Raw genomic sequence first — 8,525 nt, 5'->3', positions numbered from 1 at the left:
AATAAAATTATGGAAAAAAATTTAGGAAATATAAAATAAAATAAAATAAGAACTCTTTAGCCCATAGGCTGGATAAGTGAAGTATCTGATGGTAAAAAACATTTTTTTTCACATTATTGAATCACCAAGAGAATCAGGAAGACAGTATTAGTTTTTAAAAGTTAAAATAGTTTTGTTCCTCTCAAGTATTGGAAAACCAGGAAGCAACACACCTACCTGCTTTGTCTTCTCAGTGTGATCTGAATAACAAATGTGCAAGCCAATTACCAAGGAACTGTGAGGCATTGCAAAGGTCACTGATCACAATTAGATCTATTATTTACATGGTGATTTGTGCACTAGCCAGCTAGCACAATGTTTGCACTTCAGACAATTATGTGGTTAATATGCTGTAGTCATTGAAATATGAACTATATTTTGAGGGACTGGTGACATTTAACCAATGCAACAGAAGGTAATACACTTTAGAGCAATGCAAAGCAAAACCTTCTGATACCTGAAAGTATCTGCCTTCGCAACTCAACGTTGTATGTTTCTGAAATTCATAGAGAAAAGGTAATGGAGCATAAAGTAAAAATTATAAATCTGGGGAAATGATAATAAAAGAGATAGAGGAGAAAAAAGATCTGAGGACACAGGAAAACTTCAGTGAAGTCTTGGAGGAAACTAAACCTCCCTTTATTACAATCTTCAGCTAATTCAAAGAATTTGAGGACACAGGAACTAGGAAGGGTAAATCTTTGGACCCCAGTATCAGAGGACTGCTTGGAAAATCAGTTGTAGCCTAAAGCAGAAAGTTCTCTTAATTTCCATTTGAAAAGACCTTATTGGTCAAAAGCTGCATCTGATGAAACATCCAACACACCTCAGGAAGTGAAGCCACATAGAACTTATAGCATACCTTCCCCCAACTTTTTTTTTTTTAAGAATAGAAAATAGTAGGGCCAGCCAAATAGCTCAGCAAGGCCAGGGAGATGGTTCAGTGGAGTAAGCATTTCCCTGGCAAGTGCAAGGGTCTGAGTTCAATCCCCCATTCCGCAAAAAAAATAACTCAGCATATTAAAGTGTCTTCAAGCAGGCACAGGGGCCAGGGGTTCAATCCCCTGAGCCTGCTGTGCTGGCCCCGCCCCCGGGGCACGCTGAGATGGCAATTGAGACTGGGGCTGGTGGCCTGTGCCTGTAATCCCAGCTCTTGGGAGGCTGTAAACAGGCAAATCACTATGAGTCCAATCCAGTAGTGAGACCCTGAACACCCTGTAGATCCTTCCCTAAGATATAAAATAAAATAAAATAAAATAAAATAAAATAAAATAAAATAAAAGTGATAGAAAAACTCCTCAAAAAATGTGGAGGACCACCTGAGCAGCTCTCCTTGAAAGAAGAGCGATTGTCTCCATTTTGACTGAGCCTGACACTATTTCCTCGTATTGTTATGTACAGATCTGGCTAGGACTGCTGTTTATCCTTCAATTGGCCTTAAGCAATGTATATTGGTCTAGCTGAGGTGCTGGTGATAGTCTTTGAAGGTGGCGTGCGTGTTTCCCTGGTAACCTATACCTGCTGCTCTTTAATGTGAGCCGGGTTGAGACAGGACAGTAGAGCTAATGCTCCGCGGCACCAGCTGGGATCGAGCCTTGAGACAGAGGCTATGACTTCCTGGGGCTTGAAAGGCTACACCAAAGCTGAAGCACCAGACTTACCAAAACATGAGATACTATATAATGCAGATTACTCTCTCTGCACCTCCTCTCTGCATATCGCAGAGGTAAATTTAAGCCACACACTTAGCTCAGCTCATAGTAGTCTCTTCCCCACAGTTCTCAGTCAATCCTCAAACCACTCCCCCACTGAATAAAACTGGGTGAGGCCCTGGGTCGCTCTCTTGGTTCCAGAAAGCCATCTTCATGGCTGGCCTTAGAGCCCCTTGGCTCCTCGATGATTGAAGATATAATTTAGTGTCTTTATTTTCACTGTGGGTTGCATTGTAAGTGGTAGATTAGAATCAATTTGATGGGATTCCAATAACGTAACTTTGGGATTACAAATATTGGCTTCTTGGACTGAGACGAGGACCTGGAAGTGTCTCCTACAAAAAAACAGCATTAGAAACAACACAAAATTTCACTAAAGGAAGTAATAGGAATTCAACAGTGGTTGCTGTGCCATAGGGAGCAAATGATATGATCTCCGTGGACGACCTTCAAATGATACAGGGGAGAAATGAAATTCTCCACCTGAAAGGTAGGGGACAAGGCTGTGTTCTCTAAAACTGAAGAATGAATTTTAGGAACAAACAGAGTTTATGAGCAGAATATATTTATTGGGGGAAAGAAAGTTCCTATCCGAGAGCGGGACAGAAGGTAGGGCCCTGAGTGGGTTGTCCCCAGTAAGCAGTCTCTTTGGTGGTGGAGAAGACATGGAAACTCACTTAGGTGAGCATGAGGTGGGACAAAACTATGGTCAACCAATGAGATTACAAGCACCATTGCTCAGGTAAAATTGATTAAATCTAGGACCAAATGAGGAAGTGAATCACATAGCAAGCAGGCATGAATACGGGCCAGGGTCTGTTCCTGTTGGGGGTTGGGCTAGTGACTCATTTGGGCTCTTTCAAGGTAATTGATACCTATTTAGAATATCAATCCCTGATGCCCATCCCTAGGGAAGTATGTAGCTGTCTTTCCTCTTTTGTCTTGAGGTCTGGCCCACAGCTGAGAATGTCTGTCTCTTCCAAGTTTCAAAGTCACCTTGTCTTCCATATTGTCTCCTTGAGGGCCTGATCCTGTCTGACTGCCTGTAATCTTTCTGTCTAATTCAGCTGTCTACAACAAGCCAATCCCAGGGAGGTCTATGAGGTTCTGCTTCTCCTGGAACCTAAGAGGGTGACAGGATTGGGGGCTTCTGGAGATTGCTCCACAGGGCTGTGGAACTGGCACGTAGGTGTCTCTGAAAATTGCTTTTTGTTACTTTTATCTTGGTGCCCTCAAGCTTAAAAGGGAATAAGACAAAACTGCTAACTTTAGAGCTAATAAACCTTATAATACAGACACTCTTAAATGATTAACATGCCTGTGTACAGAGCTGAGCAGGGATCTAAGGCAAAAGTTAAGGTAATAAGGGAGTAAAAAATGATTAATTTGCATTATAATTTCCTCAAAATTTAGGAACTTAGTAGGGAACAGCCACAACACCCTTTAACAGCCAGTGGGCTGCATCCTATATAGCCTAAGGATATTAATTCTTCATCCAAGGTCCTAGTATTAGAGACAGCAAAGTTAGGTAGAAATACTATGGGCAGTCAGACAGAACTGGGCCCTCACGAGGGTCAGCCCAAGGATGAAAACTCATTACAACTGTGGCTGAAGGTGCACCTGCTAGAGGCCAGGCCTCAAGATAAGGATGAAGTTGACCAGGCCTACATGCCTCCCCAAGGTATACAATAAGTGGTAACGCCTGGTCTAATAAAATCTACATAGACATCAGTCACCTTGGTGGGGGACAGAGACCCTTGGACTCATCCTTTCCTGAGTTCTTTCTTCTTCCCATGTACACTTGCTACATGACCCACTTCCCGTTGCATCTGTATTGCCTGAGCAACTGTACTTACAATCTTAATGGTTGATCAGAGCTGTAACCCATGTTATACCCACATGATTGTGCTCTAGAAAACTTCTCCTGAAAAATGGAGTCCTCAGTCACCCACCCAGGACCCTTCCTACCTCTCAGAGCTCTATCACTACCTCTCCCTAAATGATTTCCTACTTTTAGCCTCCATTGTTCCTTAAAGTTCATTCTTCAATTATGGGGAACACAAACTCAGTGTATCAGACATATAGCAGGTTGGGAGTTATCATATTTTTCCTGTATCATTTGTAAATCCAATATCATTCCTGTATCACTAGTTCACTGTTTAATGTGCTACTCAGCCTCTCTATCTCAGCCCCTCACTCATATATAAGCTAACCAAGTAAACTATTTCTACCAATAGGCCCCTCTATTTCCTCAGTGCTACCTTTGAGTAAATCCTTTCACCTTTTACCAAAGTAGGTGGGCCCCTTTGATTTGGCAAACCTATGTAAGATAATCCTCTAAGCTAGAAGCAACATGGATGGTATGACACTGGAAAAGCAATTTTTTTTTTTTTTTTTGTATGATTCTATTTATTTGAACTCTTCAGATTTGACAGTTTCACAGAACCAGAAATCATTGCCAGAGGATGGAGGGTGGAAAGTTGTTGATGAGAAAAGGGGAGAAACTAACTATAACTGGTACTTTTGTTTTTTATTTATGTGATAAAAATTCTCTAGAAGTAGACAGTGGTGATGGCTGCAAGGCATTATGAACATATCAAAAACAAATGAACTTCACACTTAAAAATTATAGTGAGTCTTATGCTAATTATATCTCAATGAAAAAAATTTAAATGGTATCATGACCATAACAATATAAAAATCTAGAGTTATAATATTTCACTATTCATAGTTTTGAGTCATACCAAACCACAATCATCTTTGAATAGTCTTTTTAATTAAATACATCCAGTAAAATATTGTGCATTCTATCAAAACTTTTTCATAAACATATAATATTGAAATTGCTCTTCTGAAACAAATGGTTGCATTTCTTTCAAAAACAGAATTAGAACTTTATATTTTCCAAAGTTATTAATAAAATATTTAGGAAAGGTAATTCTAACTCACAGAATTAAATTAAGTGAAAATAATTCATCTTCTTTATAAAAGTGATTTAGAGAACCATAGAATGTTGCATGAAACTTTTTCTTTAGGAAACCCTACATTGTGATATTTATTCAAGTTCAAATATTTAAATGTAATATGCACAAAGCAAAATTAACTGACAAAATTGAAGCATTTTTTTACATATTCTACTACTGTCACAAAATGTTTAGATTACAGTTTCATGTTAGGCATTTTGTGACTAATATAAAGTACGTGCTATGTAATGTTCTGAAATTAAATGATGTCAGAAAAGCAGTGTTTATAAAATATATGATAAAATATTTACTCTATTAATATTACATGAGTGTATATGTTACCAAATTATGAAACTATATAGGGCAGTTTTAAACAATATTCAGATACCCTCTTTTTCAGTCTCTTCTGTTTTAGCATCATTTCCAACTTTAGCCTTGTTTTCATCTTCTTTTTTGTCTCTTTCATCTTTCACATCTCCTTTCCCATGTTCTGTCACATCTTCCTCATGTTTTTCTTCTCCCTCTTGTCTATCTTCTTTTTCCTTTGCATCTTCTTCCATATTTCTACCTTCATCTTCCTGTCTAGATATCTCTTCTATTTTGTAGTTCTCTTCTTTAACTCCTGTCTCTTTTGCATTTTTATCAGTTTTTCCAACTTCTTTCTCTTTCCCACTTTCTTTCTCTTTTCCATCTTCTCCCTTACTTTCATCATCTCCTTTCTCTTCTCCATATTTGTGCTCTTTTTCATCTTCTTTCGATTTTCCATCTTCTTTCTCTTCATTTCTTTTTTTCATTTTGGTTATCTTCCTCTTCTCCGTCTTCTACTTTCTTGTTTCTGTCTTTGTCCTCTTTTCCCTCTTGTTCATCTTGGCCTTGTTTGTCATCTTCATTCTCTTCTTTATTTTGATCTTCTTTGTTTTTCTGATTTTTTTCATCTTGTTTTCCTTCTGTTTTCACTTCTTTCTCTTCTCCTTCTCCAGTGTCATAATTTTTTTCCTCTTTTACTTCCTCAATTTCTTTTTTAAGTGCTGGTGTCTCTATAATTTTGGGTTCTCCATTTTCAGCATTTTTATTGTTGTAGTCCTGTTTATCAACTTCTTGCTTGATTTCAGCTAGTATTTTTGCACTTGCATCTGTGTTTCTTCCTAGCATATCATTTTTGGTCTTCATTATAGCAGAAAGTCTAGCCGATCTTCTCTTTGGCTCCTCCTGCCTCATGTCACCTGGACTTGCAGCCTTTCTTTTTGGCATTGTTGTAACTCTTTATTGGACAGATTAATGGTCAAGCAAAATAGATGAAATCAGCCTCTCCTTAACTCCGAGAAGCAACTGAGTGTTTCAATGAGCTAACTGCAGCAGGACCCGTACTCTTGAAAAAAAAAAAAGCTGGAAAAGCAATTCTAATGAGCTACTTGTTATGACTTAGATTTTTCCTTTCTTTTCTTGTCTTTCTCCCTCCTTCACCCAGTACTAGTGGTTAAATCCAGAGCTTTCACATGGAGCTATCTCACCAGCATTATTTATTTATTTTTGAGATAAGATTTTGCTAAATCACTACATTTCTCAGACTAAGACTGAATTCATAAGTCTCCTGCCTCAGCCTTGCAGAGAACTGGGATTAAAGGCATTGCCACCACGCTGGGCATGGCTTAGGCCTTACACAGCCCTCAAGTCCCATGTGCTAAAGTCCTGTGGTGCTTTTAGAGGTGGTAGAAACATTTAGGAGGCAGGGCCTAGTGGAAGGAAGTTCAGTCACTGAAGATACACTCTTAAAGAGGATATTAGAACAGCCCTTTCTTCTCTCGATCCCCAGCACTCTCTTTTCTTTCCAACCACCATGAGGGAGAGGATTTGTTCTACCACATACTCCCTGTGCTTCTACAGGCCCCAGGGCAACATGGCCAATAAACCGTGGACTGTAAACTCTGAAACCATGATCTTCCTTTCAATGGGCTATCCTGGGTGTGTTGTCACAGTAACAGAATGCTAACACGTTACTGGTGCTCTCAGTCTGGGTGCCTCATGTTCAAAACTCCTGACGCATGATGGGCTTTCTCTGTTTACTGCTTGAGTTCAAGATGATGACAGGTTAGAAACTAAGGGGCTGGGGAGATGGCTTAGTGGAATAAGTGCTTCCTTGGCAAGCGCAAGGGCCTGAGTTCAATTCCCGGTTCTGAAAAAAAAAAAAAAAAAAGAAAGAAAGAAACTAAGAAATCTATGTATATTAATTTGGTGTCTACTAAGTTTGAATAGGAAAAAAATAAAGATAGGTGGACAGAAACAAGAAAAGTCATAACTTTAAAATTGTGCTTTAGTGAAGGCACAATCAGAGTTTCCCAAGGTTATAATTTCTTTTTTCCCATCTAGGAAACTCACTCAAAAACATTCCTAAAGATTTTAAAGATGCAGGAATCCTATAAACCAAGCTTGTCCCCACCTTAGGCTTCCAACTTCCAGGCAGTAGCACTACTACATAAGTAGCAAATCTCTACACTTCCAACAAATACAAATAGTTTGCATTCTAACAACTCCCATTAAATGTAACCTGATGCAGTAGGCATGCACATCCTAAATCTGCTTTACCACAACATTTTAAAAGAATTTTCCAAACTAAAAAGACAATGTACCATCAGACAAGAAAATTTGTTAAAATAGATATTTCCAAAGCCTTTCACTGGTGAGCATCCCTTGTAGTAAATCTTCAGCATTGTATTTGTACTTTTTTTTGCAAAATGATGACCAGCGCTCTGGAGTAGCCTTGGGTGCACACTGAAGCATATTTAGGAAAGCATATGATGGTTTGGCTCCGGGCTGTTCATTCCATACAGGCTCAACTTTTGGAGCATAAAATGCCCCAATGCAGCTCGATCTGCGTTCAGGAGTATGCTTAACATGTCTTTAAAAATTGAACACATATGGGCACACCTCTCAACTTACTGGTTGTATCTCAGTAAACCCAGTGTAAGTGGGAAATAAGTAAAAGATGTATTCAACACACAACCTATGTAACATCATAGCTTAGCAACACAGTACACTGCAGAACATGAGTTTGCACTTATGATCAAGCGGTTGACCAGCTGTTAAAGTAAACCAACACATTTGCTAGCCCAGGAAAAAAGCAAAAGTAAAAGTGTGCTTTCTATTCTCTGTGTTGTTTATTAAGTTGAAACACCATAAACTGAACCATTTTATTAATTGAGAGCCATCTTATTACAGTTAATATATGGGGACCATAACATCCCTCCCCTGGAACCTCAGCTCTATGCCATGCACATTGCTAAGTGTTTGAGAGGCACTTCACCTTAGTAGGTTAATGTCATGTACTCCAAAACCCAACTAGCTGGCTTTAACTGCCAAGTGACCTGGAGCAGGTTATTTAGTCTTTCTGTGGTTCCATTTTATCATGTGAAAGATGGAAATACAAAGCCTACATCACAGGGACATGAAAATAAATGAGTTATTACATGAAAAGCACTGAGAAAATCTTGTTCTTAATGAGTGCTCTCTGTGTTAAATGTATGCTGTTTTGGGGCCTGCAGGATAGCTCAGTGGACTAAAGTGCCCGCTTTGGCAGAATGCAGCAGCCAGGGCTCAGTCCCCAGTGTACCATGCCGGCCTTGCCCCTAGAGCACACTGAGAGGGCAATTGAGACTGGCATGGTGGTGCGTGCCTATAATCCCAGCACTTGGGAGGCTGAAAACAGGAGGACCACTATGAGTCTGATCTATGTAGTGAGACCCTGTAGGCCCTATAGACTCTGTCCTAAATACATAAAAAAATAAATAAATAAGTAAGTAAATAAAATAAAGTG

At 39.2% G+C, this 8,525-nt stretch overlaps 1 pseudogene; it reads right to left on the bottom strand.

The window, feature by feature from the left end:
• LOC101581616 overlaps positions 1 to 5,274 on the bottom strand; it is a 71,748-nt pseudogene extending 66,474 nt beyond the window's left edge.
• Between the last annotated feature and the right edge of the window lie 3,251 nt (positions 5,275 to 8,525).

The sequence above is a fragment of the Octodon degus genome, unplaced genomic scaffold (genome assembly GCF_000260255.1).
Source record: "Octodon degus isolate 3935 unplaced genomic scaffold, OctDeg1.0 scaffold00170, whole genome shotgun sequence".
Taxonomy (NCBI): domain Eukaryota; kingdom Metazoa; phylum Chordata; class Mammalia; order Rodentia; family Octodontidae; genus Octodon; species Octodon degus.
This window is presented reverse-complemented; position numbering and strand designations above follow the sequence as displayed.